Source organism: Canis lupus, chromosome 31, assembly GCF_048164855.1.
Source record: "Canis lupus baileyi chromosome 31, mCanLup2.hap1, whole genome shotgun sequence".
In the NCBI taxonomy this organism is placed as follows: Eukaryota; Metazoa; Chordata; class Mammalia; order Carnivora; family Canidae; genus Canis; species Canis lupus.
In genome coordinates, this window is record NC_132868.1 from 36,616,728 (window position 1) to 36,629,658 (window position 12,931).

A 12,931-nucleotide genomic window follows, 5' to 3' on the forward strand; every position below is an offset into this window, starting at 1 on the left:
ATCAAAATTTCTCAACCAATGCTTTTGAAACTGGCATTGATTTGATTGTTAATTTAATTCGGAGAGCCAATATGGTGAAGTTTGGGCAATCAATGGTTCTCTTCTTAACATTTGGCCTGCCATCATAAAAATACCCAATTCGTTATTAGAACCCCCTAGCCAAGGGTAACTGGCAAATAGCCAAGTCTTCCTTAGGGTTTAAGGAACCAGTGCATTGCTTCCTGAGGCAGAAGCAGAGGCCCTGAGCTGTGCACGGTGCAGGAGCATATGAAGTCAGTCATTTAGTCCCCAAGGTCCTGCTTGGATTCTGATAGCTGGAGTTTGGGAAGAATAGTGGGAAAATCAATTAGACACTAACCAAGTAAGACAATTTCTGCTCCTAGAGACCATTCTTTTGGACACTTTGTAAAGGATTTTATTTTTGCATCTTTCTGATTTGTTTGTATGCAAGAATCCAGGCTTTTAATGGGCACTAAAGCGTATCCAGCCTGGCACTGAAACTCAGTGGTGAGGAGTAAGTGATTTCAATCCCAAATGTTCTGAAAAAAAACCAGAAAATGTTTTGTCAATCACTCAACTTTTTTCAAATATCTGGTGTAGAAGAGAGACATATTCAAAGATATCTTTTAAATCTCAATATGAAATAAAAATCAAAGAAAGGGAAACCAAAGAAAGTGAGGGGGCCAGATAGATGAACTGTAGGGTCCCTTCTAGTGCTATCATTCTTTGGTTTTACAATTAGAATCAACTTTCGTTTGAGTCTGTGGAGGCAGCCCTAGAGAAAATACTGTAAACCAGTAGATCTCAGCAAAAGTGGACTGCTGCCTAGGGGGAATTTTGGAAATCCGTGGGGGTGTCCATCATTCTCATGATGGTTGTGGACACTTGAAGTATTAAATGGGTAGGAGCCTGTGCTGTTAGACATTCTGCAGTGTAGGGCTGTTCCACAGAATGAGGCATTGTCCTGTGTCTTACGTAACTTCTGAGGGTCCCAATGGACCTGTTTATAAAAACGGGTTTATAAATTATAAAAACCTATTTATAACTTCTGAGCCTGAATCTGTCTCCATTTTACATATTAATGCAAAGCATTTTTTCATGATTTTATATGCGTTGAGTTTCCCAGGGCTGCAACAGCTGGGTAAATTGAGGGACGGTTGTAATTTGTTTTGTCTGGAATTTACCAAGAATTGGCCATTATTTTGGAAAGCCACATCATCAAGAGCAACATGACTCGTGGTCTCTGAGCATCAAATAGCACACCTGTGTGAGTTTGCATTTATAGTGGTTCCGTAAATGACAGCATATATCTGACAACTTCATTATGTCTCCTGTTGTATATGCCCCGGCTTCTACACACTGAAATATTACTTTCCTAGAAGTGACTTTTCTTTTATTTACCTTCCATACTCAGGGCATATTGATTTTTTAAAAAATTAAGTTTGTAGCTCTGGAAGATAGTAGAGAGTTCCTTAAAAAGGTAAAAATAGAACGACCCCATGATCCAGCAATTGCACTACAAGCTATTTACCCAAAGAATACAAAAATATTAATTCAAAGGGATACATGCATCATGATATTTATAGCAGATTTACCTACAATAGCCACTTACGGAAACAGTCCAAGTGTCCATCGACTGATGAATGGGTAAAAAAGAATATTATTCAGTCATAAAAGAGAATGAAATCTTACTATTTGCAATGACACGGATGGAGCTAGCGAGTATGATGCTAAACAGACTAAGTCAGTCAGAGAAAGACAAATACCATATGATTTCACTCATACGTGGAATTCAAGAAACAAAACAAATGAGGAAAGAAAAGAAAAAAAAGACAGGCAAACCAAGAAACAGACTCTTACCTATGGAGAACAAACTGAGGGTTACTGGAGAGGAGGTGGGTGGGGTTCTTTTTTTTTTTTTTTTGCCTTAGTTTTCTCTTTAAAGGCCTTACTTCCAAATGCAATCAGATTCTGAAGTACTGGGTATAAGAGTTCAACATATGAATTTTTTGGGACACAAATCAGCACTCGTAACAGGTCAAATAGGTGATGGGGATTAAGGAGGGCACTTGTTTTTGTGTGTGTGTATGTGTGTTTTAAGATTTATTTATTTAATCATGAGGGAGAGAGAGAGGCAGAGACACAGGCAGAGAGAGAAGCAGGCTCCATGCAGGGAGCCCGATGCGGGACTCGATCCTGGGTCTCCAGAATCACGCCCTGGGCTGAAGGCAGCACTAAACTGCTGAGCCACCCGGGCTGCCCAAGGAGGGCACTTGTGATGAGCGTTGTGTGGGTGTTGAATTACTATATCGTACACCTGAAACTAATATCACAATGTATGTAAGCTAACTGGAATTTAAATAAAAACTTAGTAAAATGTAATTTTAATGACTATAAAAAATTAAGTATGTAGGAAGGTAGCATTATCTCTTGTTTGCATTTTAGGGTAGCAAAGGAAGAATTTCAAATTTATTAGTTAAAGTTGATTTGGTGTGCTAGGGTGGAGAATCAGTGTTCTAAATGAGAGAAAAATTTATAAAGATTCTCTACTCAATTTAGTAATGCATTGAAGAAATTCTTGCCTTGGGCTTATCTTCCCAGTCATATTTGCCTTGTGCTATTATCAAAAATGATTCTGCATTCCTTGGCTAACCATCAAGTGATTGAGAGGGGGAGACATATTGATTCCCCCTATGCATTCCCTATGCATTATGATAACTGCATAGCTGGAGAAAATCAATGTGAAGTACAACGTCAGGGTAGAGATGGCCATCACGAGTGACTGCCTGGTGCAGACCATCGGGTGGAAATTTCCCAATGGAGTTGTTCAGAGATGGCACATCCAGATCCTTGAGAAGTACGAAGGACTCATCTGAGCAGAACAAGAGGGAACAGAGTGATTTCTCATAGTCTGCAACTCAGATATCCTTTTTAAATTACTCACTCTTCGAGTATATTGTAAAACACCCCCTTCTTTCCATTTTGTCATATCCCTAGTGTTTTGTTTTATTTCTATACCCAGAACTATTTTTTTGTTAAATTGAAAAACTGCCAGCCTAAAGAGCAGTCAAACTTAGGACTTACATGTTGAAAAGAGAGTTGGGGATAAGATACCAAGGGGATTCCATATTTGAGATATTCCCTATCGATCTCCTCTTGCGTACCCTGAATGCTGTATGATTTGGAGTTCAGAGAAATTTGGTCCTTTTCAGCGTGAATTTCTTTCCAACTCAGAGAGTCTATGGTTCTGTCACATATAGCTATACAGCCAGCCTGACATTAAATACTCCCTGGGAGCCCACATATGATGTTCGCCTTTCCAAACTGTGCCTAATAAGCGTCTCTATAGTCAAGATAAATCACTGTATGTGCCTCCTACCACTCAGAGTCTGCTCTGGCTCTCTTGTACTCTCTTAGAATCACCTCCTCCATCCTAAAAGGGTGTAAAAGAGAAAGATCCACCTGGACCAGGTCAAAGATAGAGAAGGATTTCTCCACTCAAGAAACACATTTCCTTTGACATTCCACTAAAGAAAGCCATTAGATACATAAGTACTTTTTAAAAGTGTACTTTTACGAAGGAAGGTTAAATCAAGAAGTCATGCACACTTGAATGTCAATTTCTCTAGTTAAAGAGAGTTTTTTTCCCATTAACATGTAGTTTAACTTATTGACTAATTCCTTAACCTATCTATCAACTAATTTACCAATTTCCTACAATAACTTCTGACTTCCTAATTTAAGTGACACACATTGTTTTTTAAAAAAACATTTTATTATTATTATTTGTTAAACATTTTCTTCATTTAGAGAGAGAGAGAGCACAAGCAGAGGGAGTGACAGTCAGAGGGAGAGGCTTTTTTACTTTCTTTTTCCTTTTTTACCTTCCCTTCCCTTCCCTTCCCTTCCCTTCCCTTCCCTTCCCTTCCCTTCCCTTCCCTTCCCTTCTCCTCCCTTTTCATTTCCTTTCTTGAGAGAGAGAGAGAGCACACAAGCGTGGTGAGGGGCAGAGGGAGAGGGAGAGAGAATCTCAAGCAGACTTCACACTGAGTGCAGAGCCTGATGCAGGGCTCGATCTCACAACCCTGAGATCATCACCTGAGCCCAAATCAAGAGTCAGATCTTAACCAATAGAGCCACTCAGACACCCCTAAGTGACACACATTGTTAAGTGCCTACTATGTCAGGCACTGAAGTGAATAGCAGAAACACTGAACTCTTGACCTTGAAACATCTATATTCCAATCAGGAAAGAGTCTAATAAACAGATGATCCCACACAGCCAGTATTTAATAGTATAGAGTATTTATGAGGTGCTCTGAGAGCCTAGGAGTGAGTGGTGCTTAGAAAGCACACATTTAGTTTCTGGGGAAGTAGGGATGAAGAGGAAGGTTTCTGAGTTGCATCCTGAAGGGTGAGCTGGGCTCTTCCAGGCAAAACAAAATGGGAAAGGGTGATTTCAGACAGATAGAAGGGGGTAGCTGAAATGACATATGAGGGCTGCTTTGAGGATTGAGGAGGATGAGTCTGCAGAGGTGAACTGGGATCGAGTGATTGAGGGAGTGGGACCTTTTTTAATAGAACTGGGGGAATCTAGCTGAAAAAAACCATCCAGTTCATCTATTTCTATAGTTTTAAAGCTTTGTCTTGGTTGTCTTTGCACACATAGTGTTATTTGAGAGTCTCACACGTAAGTAAGTAAAAGCAAGATGGCTCTGTTTGAGGAGGGGGTGTGAGGCCTGAGGCTGGTCTGCTCAGGATTCCCCTCACCCCATATCTCCCCAAAGCTCCAGCCCTCCTCTGTGGACTCATGGGGCTGCACTGAGCATGATGTGGGGATGGGTGTCAACTGCTCATTGGGGTTGTTCTCTTGATCATTGATGCAACTGAGCCCCAGACTTGAAGCTGCACCTTTGATTAATGGCAGAGATTAATGGCTAGAATCAAAGCCCTCTGATATGCAGTTCTAGGAAAGTTCCTAGAACTGCATTCGTTCATCCAAAAACACTTATGAGGTTCCTTCTCTATGCATCTCCGTTAGCTTTCAGAGATTTAAAGGTGAATAGGAAGAGCATAGTTCCTTTGTTGTGGGTCTTATAGTCTAGTGGAGAAGACAGACAAGAAAACCAACAGTTATAATAAAATAAGACAGGAGATATTAGCACGAGTTGCCTTTAAGAGCTGCAAAGTTGAGTTCTGAGTTGGGCAGCCAGAAGGACTGTCCCTAGGGCAAGAGGGCATCAGGAGATACGAGAAGGAGTGGAGAGGGGTCTCCAAGAAAACAATTTGCCAATGCTGCAGCTTCATTCAGGCCTCTGGGATCAGTAACATCGGGCGTGTTGCTCAGAGGGTCACTCGAGCTCTCTTGGGTGACCGGCCGTAGGCTACAGATAGCAGGCCTGGGCAGTTATTTTGAAAATATGGTTCTCTCAGTGACACTTAGTCATGAAATCAGTTACCTCTGAGTGCCAATTACCTGCCATCTCCCAGACATGGGATGGAATCAGCCATTGGCCCCAACTAGTACACCTCACCGGTTCAGGCCCAAACATGCCTTGAAGAAAGTCTTCACCAAACAGCATTTTGCTGAGATGGTTGTTACTCATTTCCTTCTCATTTTGTTAGTTTTTTTTTTTTTTTAACATCTTTGTTCTGTTTATAAAGTCACAGTGGGGCTAAGACATGTTGTCTGTACTGCTGTGGTTGATAGCATGGATTAAATGTGGATTGGGAGTGGGCTATTAGAAATCACAGGACTGGGGTGCCTGGGTGGGCTCAGTGGTTGAGCATCTGCCTTTGGCTCAGGTCATGGTCCTGGGGTCCTGGGATTGAATCCTGCATGAGGCTCCCTGCAGGGAGCCTGCTTCTCCCTCTCCTGTCTCTGCCTCTCTCTCTGTGTGTCTCATGAATAAATAAACAAAATCTCAAAAAAAAAAAAAAAAAGAAAAGAAAGAAATCACAGGACCTCAGGGAGAAATAGAGTGTGAATTCTCTTGGAAACATTGGTTTTGTGTGTGACACCGAATTCCAGATGGTGAGTAATGAAGTATCCCCATCACTGCTGTCCCCCTTGAGAAGCAGGTTGCTAGATTCTCAGAAACATCTATTCAGCCCCCTGGCATGTGAGAGCCCACGATCTTGCCCCCATGTCTTCTTCCCTCTTGATTAGCTGAGAAAATTGTGCATTTCTTCTCCCAGGAGGAATCCATCGGGCTCTCTCCCTCTCCCTTCCCTGCTCCTGTCTCATCTACCTGAGTAACCTTGGTCACTCTATCACCTGTCAGTGAAGCCCAGGCAATTTTAACAAATGTGTCTGGAAGAAAAGCAATTTGTCTGGCAACGCCTGTTTCTTTGCGTCTAAGAAGAGACTTATAATTTTTCTGCCAAAACAGGCCTCAGGCGGACAGTAAGAGCCTGTGGTTAGGGGATGGGCAGTGTCTTCAATCAGGGTGTGTGTGATGCTATTCGTTACTGAACCTGACAGGGGATCCCATTACAGTTGGGTAAGGAACAGAGGGCTCCCAAGGTCCCCAGACGAGAGCACCAGTGTATCAACACATACACGGGAAGCACAGAAGCTGCTCTCATAGTTGGAGGAGTGACCCCTGAGACAGGGCAAGGAAGTTTAATAATTTGCTGATTAAATGTGACCAGACGATCTGTTTACTTTCTTCTCTAGATCTCCTTCTGTGAAAATATTTTAGAGGTATCGGAGGTGCGCTTTGCACAGCATGATGAATTAGAGTATTATGTTGTTCGGTCTTGCTATTGTTCATATCATCATTAGTGTATTTTATTGCTTTATCAAATGATGATGAAGATGGTGATAACATTAATGCTCATGCGGTTGCTTTCAACTAAATGACCCACAGGGTTAGCTGTTTCCGGAGCCCCTCTGACCCAGATTGTTTCTTCCTCATTGCTGTGGTGTCCGGTGGCTGGGGCTGCCCTTTTCTCTGCTCCTCACATTTTTATGTAGGTGGCATCAGGTTAACGTCAAAGGCAGTCTTGGAGGGAAAGAGATGTCACAAAAGAGAAAAGCACCTGTTTTTTGGCATCTGCCCTGTGCTAGGCCCGTTGTACACAGTTTCTCATCTGCTGCTCAGGTCAGCTGTACTCGGATGCTGAGGCCACGGTCAGCAGCCCAGTCTCTGCTTTAGGAAAAGCAGGGAGTGTCATAGGAGCCACCCAACCTCTGGAGAGAGGTCTAGAGAGGGGTCGTGACAACCACATGAGATTGCACACAGATCACGTTGCCAGTGCCTGGCACAAGGCACTTAAGTGTTTAATAAATGACAACTATAATTATTACTAACTGTGGGCTCGAGTAAGGCACCCGATTCACTGAGCATTGGTTTCCCCATCTGGGAAGTGGCGATGGAGATCCCTCGTGGGGGGTTGCTGTGGGTCCTTAAGGGAGCACATGCACGGTTCTGGCGTGTGGCGGGCACTCTTCCAGTGGGAGTGATGGCAGTTGTTACAGAGGAAAGAGAATTGCACAGGCTTTCTCAGCAGTAGCCTCCCGAGGGTTTATGCAGGAGCCTTTGCCTTGGGGGGTGGGATCAAAGAGGTTGGAAGCAAGAATTGTTGGCTGATGGTTTTAGAGACTCAGCCCCCACAGGATATCAGAAATCATCTGGAGTCTATACCAAGCCCTATGCGTGCCCAATTTCCTTCTAAATCAGAACCTGGAAAAGTTCCTTCTTGGGTTTTAAATCTTTAATCTGGAAACGTATGTTCCCTCCTGCAGGTCCAGTTAGACATTCTGAGGGTAGAGAGAAATTTCCCATTTTCTTGTTCAAACTTTCTTCATGAGGCCTCCAGACCCTCACTTAGGTGACTCTGATAACTGGGGCTAGAAAGTCTTGGTGCGGAAGGGACAGCACGGGAGGAAAGTGACAGCCAGGAAAATTCTCGTGCACCCAGATGTTTTTCAGCTCGCCACTCTCCAGGAGTAGGTAGTGCCCCGATTTCTAAAGCAGATGCAAGTCGTGCCAACAAGGATGACAGATCCAAGAAGCTTTTGGGAGGGGGCCAAGTCATCACGCCCTGCCCTGAGGATTTAGTGGCTGGGGTTGAGGGTGAGTGCTAAGAGAGCATGCGCCGGCCCTTGTGTGGCTCCTCAGCCCATCTGATGACAAGTGGGTCCGGATTCCACCGAGATGGGCTGCATTCCAGCACATTCTCGGGAGTATGAGACACAGCAAATCTCTCAGGGGCCTGGATCTGTTCTCTCTAGGACCTTCCCAGAGACATGGGACACCCCTCCTAGAAGAGAGATGCCATCTCCACTTTCCCCCAAAAGGGGCTAATGGAGGGCCGAGCAGGGCCAGAGACCTAGGATTTAGGAGGCCTAGAGGGGCACTGAGTGTTCAGAGCAGATGCCTGGGGTGTGTAAGGCCCCTGAGCTGTCGTGCACAAAGTCGGCTTCCTACCAGGCCTCTGAGGGTGAGGGCCGGTGCTTGGCGTAACTCCTCTTCATGGGCTTTTATCTCATGGTGGTCACGCCTTTCTCACTTTGAGCAATCTTTTCAGTGCCCAGAGTTGAGGCTGCTTACACGTCACTGGTTCGGAAAGAGGACTTTGTCATGGCACCCTGTTTAATTTCCTACAACACTTACCACCACTTGTAGTTACATGTTTTTATTTGTTTTCCGAGGCATAACTTCTTGGATGTTTTGAAGCACAGTCTTTTTGAAGGGGGCTATCCTGGTAGAGATGAGACTTCCTTCTGGGAAAAATACCTTCAGATCCAAAAGAATGCTCTTTGTGCAAGGTTCATCTGGTGAAAGGGTGAACGGGAGGCAGGCCTGCTGGGTCTTTGGCTAGGGATGCACCGAGGGGTTTCAGAATCTGCCACATGGGTGCTTGTCGGCATTAAGGACAAATTCTAGCCTCTTCAGGTCGGAGATCTGGCCAATAGTATTGGCAGTGGTGATGATAACATGAGCAAACGGTACCGGGCATTTACCAGGTGCACGGCCGTCCTGAGTACTTTACACACACCATCTTCATGAGGTGGTTATGAGGCAAAACAGTTATTGTTTCCATTGACAGATGATGAATCCAAGGTCAAGACAGGCTATTAGGACCTCCCAATCCTTCCCACCGGACAGGGCACACCTAGAGAACAGTAGCACTTGTGTGGCCAGGAGAAGGAGGTCAATATACACAGGGGTGACGCTGCTCACAGGTGGTGGTGGTATCCTGGGGCCTCTGCCACCGTCCAGCCCTGCCGAGGGCTGAGGGATCAACACACCCAAGCAACCAGCTTGGGAAGGTCTATGTTAAGTACGTTTCCCAAGTCACATGAGTTGTAAACGGCAGAGCAGGGCTTGAAGTGAGGTGCATCAGTTCCGGGGGGCTGGCTGCATCTGGTGCCCGGATGCTACCTGGGGTTGGAAAGTGTGTGTGTGGAAGGTTGAGACATTGGACCTTTCTGTACAAATCTTTCCCCTCCCTGGGTTCTTTTTGTTTATTTTTTTTAACCCTCATACAGGCAATCGAATCTGAACTATTCGTTTTGCAGAGAAGGAAACTGAAGTCAAGAGGTGAGCGATTTGCCTAAGTGTCCTGAGCTGCGGAGGAACAGAGCTGGGACAAGGGTTTGGGTGTCCCGACTTCTGTCTCAGGCCCTGTGGTCTCTTGCAGTGCTCAAGATTATTTCACGTGTGCCTGTCTTGTTTTTTTTTTTTTTTTTTTTTTTTTGCATGGACATCTAGCTCTTTGTCTCAGAGTTCTTTCCTGTGTTCTGCAGCATTTCTGTGGCCAGTCCCCCCCACGCCTCGCTAGCTGCTCTTGGTATGCACTGTCCACTCTACCAGATGCTGCAGAGGCTGTGAAAGAAGCCCAGGTTGTCTTAGTTTGCTAGAGGAGGCTTATGTCAGAATCAGTAATTTGAGAGACTTGTAAATTTTTATAAAAATGGGCTCACCTTCTCTGAACTGGTAAGTGACATCCTTCCTACAGGGCTGTCAATCCAGCTCTATATACAAGAGTTCCATGAACTTCGCAACACCCTTCTCACTGCTGACAGGTGACAGGAAGGCGCTGAGCTTAGAAAGTATTTTCATGACCTGGGTTACAAAAGTTATGATCCAGAAAAGTGCTCAACTAATCAGTAGAGTAGGGTGAGCCACAGGTCCTTTTGAAACCCTAATAAGAGTGAAGGTTTTCTTGATTCACTTGGTTCTCTTGGTGAGTTCTTAGGGGCATGTGTGTGCATAAAGCAGCTGGGGGTTAATAGCCCCTGGAGCCAGGCAGATTCAAATGTAGGTTCAACCTTTGCCACTGACTGCCTTAAGGGCCTGGATAAATGACCTCACCTCTCTGAGCCTCATATTTGTCATCTGCAAAATTCATATACAATGGCACTTATTTTGTAGGATTTGTTGGATTACGTAGCTGTGTGTAGCTAGTGCCAGATGATACGTCGGAAGTCCCCAGTGGTTTAGCTGTTGTGACTGATAAAATGTGGACACGAGTGGTCACCCAGGAGGGAAGTTGAGAGCATTAAATGCACAGTGCTTGGGGCACAGTATTGGATTAATAATAATAAAAACGACAACAGCAATAATAATAATGACTAACTTTAACCAAGTCTATGTCTCAGAGACTTTACAACATTGAGGGTAGCTGCTATCCTTATGAAGATGTCGACACAGAGCTGTGAGTTTGGACACTATCTTGGAGAACTAGTTTTCCAGAAGCTTGAAGACTGGCATGCATCTGTTTATCTTTGCATTTCCTTTCAGTGTTTCCAGTGTTCTGGGCAAACAAAGGGATGTGAGCTTGTAGAATGAATGAGTGATCCTAGGTCACTGAGAACCATCAGCAATGCAGAAGGGCCAGCCCTCCTGTGTTCACCTCTCTAGTCTGGCTTCAGTTGGAGGAGGGGAAAATGATCTGTTCTGAAAGACAAAACAAGGGAACTCAGCAGACTATCTAAATAGACTTGGAGTCTCTAGAAATCTTCCTCGGTCATGAAAATCCAAACTGAGATGAGCACCGCAATTCAGAGATCCTGCCTAGGCTTTGTGGAGGTCCAGCCCTGGGAGGAGGTTGGGGAGCCTTGCCTGTGGGAAAGGCATCTGCTTGACAGGGCGCTACTCGCCTTGCCACCTCCCAGGGACTCGGTGGCCCTGGTCTCGCCTGATGATGGATCAGAGGATGCCAAAAAGCAAATGAGGATGGCAGGAAATTCAAATTATAAGCCCTAGGGCTAAACCATAAACTAAGAATGCCAAGAAAAATGCTACTCAGTCCTACGGGCCTCATTGCCTTTCGGATGCGTGGCTTCAAGGGTCTCAGCAGCACTTGCTGATGGAGGAGCAGGAGCTCTGGAGCCCTGGATTCTGGGGGTGGGCTTCTGGTCCTGCCACTAAGTATCTGTCAGACTCTCTGGAAGTTACTTTAACCACTGACTGTCTGGCTCCTCAGCTGAGGGAAGAAATGAAGTCACCCTTCCCTCCTCTGTGTTGGTGAGAATGGGAAGGAGGTGCTAAGTGGGAGCCCCGCCTTGGTGTTCTGCACACACGGATTTGCTTATTGTCCTCGGTGGTGTTCAGTGGTGGTGGGTCCCTTTTCCTTGGGTTTTCTGCTTCTACTTTCACTTTCTGTCACCAGAACTGTGTTGTAAATCCGTTATTCTCATGACATTATTTCAAATACACTTTCATTTGCTGCGCCTTTCCTTAGTGGAGAGAACATGGGCCCCTCTGCCACACTCTTCCTCGCCCACCCACGCTCACATTGTCCACATCCCAAGCTTCCTTCCCATCTCCACCCTTAACCCCTTGCCTGTTCTGTACAATACGTGCATAACCAGTGTCGCCACCCCTACTCTTTCCCCACCGTGTTACTACAATACGGATCTGCTCGTGTTGCTGAACTTCTTTACTGACCGAATGATCTCTTGGCCTGTCCCCCTTGGGCAGACCTTCCCGCTTGGCCCCCAAGCCCCTCCTCTAAGAACCCACTTTGTTTCATAAATGATCCTGATGGACCATTTTAGTTAGGGGACAATATTCTTTGGAGAATGGTTGGGATTAGATTGTAGAGAGATAGAGACTCCGTGGGAGCAGATTCAGGGTTGGCATAATCAGTCGTGAGGTAAGCCTCACGACTCCCTACTGAGTTATTGAGGGGGACTCTAGATTTTCCAATCGTACATTTACTGAGAATAAGAACCAATTTTACTTAAACATTTCAGAACAACTTGACCTCAGCAAGCTAGAGGGCCTGGGGGTTGTGCATCCACTATAGGTGTGGCAGTGACAGCCAGCTTTCCTCTTCTTTCCTGTCAACAGAGCTCCTGGAATACTGGGGTTGACAATACAGCCAGTCAGAAGACTACCCTTCATAGCTTCACTTCCTGGGACCAATTGTTTCAACCAATGTAAGTTATAGAGAAGGATTTATGAAAAAGTTTCTTAAAAAGGGGACAGAAATATGGGAAATGACCTGCCTCAACTTTCTGTTCTCCTTCCTGCCTTCTGGAACTTGGATGCACTGACTGCAGCTCCAGCAGCCACCTTGGATCCTGAAGTCACCCTAAGGATGGAAGCCAAGCACCCTCCGTGGTAGAGCACAAAGATGGGCCTGAGTCCCCACGACTGCAGACCCACAATAGCAGCCTCCCTCCAGATTCTTTCTACACAAGGAAGAGGTGAAATTGTCTCTCATTTTTGGTTTTCTGTTGTGTGCGATTGAATCTGACCCTCATCTGCTAATATGGTAGCAGATGAGCAGTGATTACAATGTGGGCTTTGGAGTCAGACTGCTTTCACTCTATTCCCTGCTCTGTCACTTCTTAATCAGGTGCCTAAAGCGAGTTCCCAGACTTTTTACAAGCCGCTGTTTTCTCATCTGTAATGTAAGGATAATGACACCATTTATCACATAGAGTCGATGTGAGGCTTAAGTAACATAA

At 45.1% G+C, this 12,931-nt stretch overlaps 1 protein-coding gene and 1 long non-coding RNA gene across 4 annotated transcripts in view; one reads left to right on the top strand and one right to left on the bottom strand.

Moving 5' to 3' along the window:
- SLC7A14 (solute carrier family 7 member 14) overlaps positions 1 to 12,931 on the bottom strand; it is a 111,163-nt gene that overhangs the window by 39,996 nt on the left and 58,236 nt on the right. The gene's annotated exons all lie outside the window — the stretch shown is intronic.
- The window catches only part of LOC140622299 (uncharacterized), a 58,974-nt gene that overhangs the window by 34,534 nt on the left and 11,509 nt on the right, over positions 1 to 12,931 (top strand). For 2 of the 3 annotated variants that reach the window (XR_012022067.1, XR_012022069.1), the window contains exons 4-6: positions 9,500 to 9,551; positions 12,309 to 12,397; positions 12,521 to 12,667. This is a non-coding gene — a long non-coding RNA (uncharacterized lncRNA). The remainder of the gene's footprint in view (positions 1 to 9,499; positions 9,552 to 12,308; positions 12,398 to 12,520; positions 12,668 to 12,931) is intronic. The other variant, XR_012022068.1, reaches the window with a different exon arrangement.